The 1,402-nt window shown below is 42.8% G+C and overlaps 1 pseudogene; it reads left to right on the forward strand.

Annotated features, from left to right (window-relative positions):
* The first annotated feature begins 477 nt into the window (after positions 1-477).
* LOC129502983 (U4 spliceosomal RNA) lies at positions 478-557 on the forward strand (annotated as a pseudogene).
* The last annotated feature ends 845 nt before the right edge of the window (positions 558-1,402 follow it).

Consider the following 1,402-nt stretch of genomic DNA (forward strand, 5'->3'; position numbering starts at 1 on the left):
AAAAACTCAGAAGAAATATGGCCTGTGCTGATTCTACATTGCTCTCTCTTTTATAGGAATCTACTAACAGTCACTAACATTTTTCTAGAAGCTAAAGTTCCTTTTCTTTAAAATTCTCAATTTGCCTGTTGTAGGGAATTGCTGTCCTTCATCAGTCTTTAAACCTCAGACCCTAGGCCACTAAACTCCCTGAAGTCTAGAAAGACCCAGAAAAAATATATAAGATTGGCTATCTGAAGGAGATCTTGTCTTAATTTCCAGGTGTCCTCACCAGGTGCCTTTACTGCTCCCCTGATTTTGAACAAATACATCAGCTCAGCTTATGGCTTTGTCTTCTCCTGAATTCTAACCCCAGCCTGCTTCCTGGCCCCTGGCCACTGGTCTCATATGTCAGAGCATCTGTTATGTTGCCACTCAGGTTTCTGTGATTCCTTCATTCTGATCATTCCTGTAAACTTCATTCATAGTCTTTCCTTAAGCTTTGCACAGTGGCAGTATCATAGCCAGTGAGGTTTATCCAAGGCGATTATTGCTAATTGAAAACTTTTCCCATAGTCTTTCCTTAACTAGCCCAATCTAGGCTTTCAGCCCTGCTGTTCCAATCTACTGTCATTCCCAGCTTCATCTTTTTTTTTAAAGATTTTATTTATTTATTCATGAGACACACACACACACACACACACACACACACACACACAGAGAGAGAGAGAGGCAGAGGGAGAAGCAGGCTCCATGCAGGGAACCCAACGTGGGACTCGATCCTGGGTCTCAAGGACCACCCTCAGGCTGAAGGCGGCGCTAAACCGCTGAGCCACCCGGGCTGCCGAATCATTCCCAGCTTCAATATGGTAACTTGCACCCCTCCCAAAAAAATACCAGCAGTAAAACTGCCGCCCCAGAGCTCTCAAAATTTCTACTGAGAATTGTATAGTTCAGCAGTACTTTTCTAATACTTGTCATCAACCAATATTGTTAGAAAACTAAATTATAGGGGCATCTGGGGGGCTCAGTCAGTTAAGTAGCCACCTCTTGATTTAGGTTCAGGACATGATCTCAGGGTCAAGAGATCAAACCCTGAGTTGTGTTCCATGCTCAGTTCAGAGTCTGCTTGAGATTTTCTCTCTCTCCCTCTGCCCCTAGCCCCCCCATGTACTCACTCTCTAAGATGAATAAATAAATCTTTCAACCAATGCCTTAAAAGTTGTTTTTAAGAAAACTAAATTATGTAAATTACTGGAAGAATTCCACCTCACAAGCACCATAACACGATCCTTGATAAAATCCTATGAATCAGTGAGTCTCAGAGGATGATATACTGTGATCTACTAGTGGGTGAGCAATGAGGAGTCTCTTCATGGGCCTAAAGAGGACAGAAATCCTTCCCATAGTCTAATGTGCACCT

Source organism: Nyctereutes procyonoides, unplaced genomic scaffold (genome assembly GCF_905146905.1).
Source record: "Nyctereutes procyonoides isolate TBG_1078 unplaced genomic scaffold, NYPRO_anot_genome, whole genome shotgun sequence".
NCBI classification, from domain to species: domain Eukaryota; kingdom Metazoa; phylum Chordata; class Mammalia; order Carnivora; family Canidae; genus Nyctereutes; species Nyctereutes procyonoides.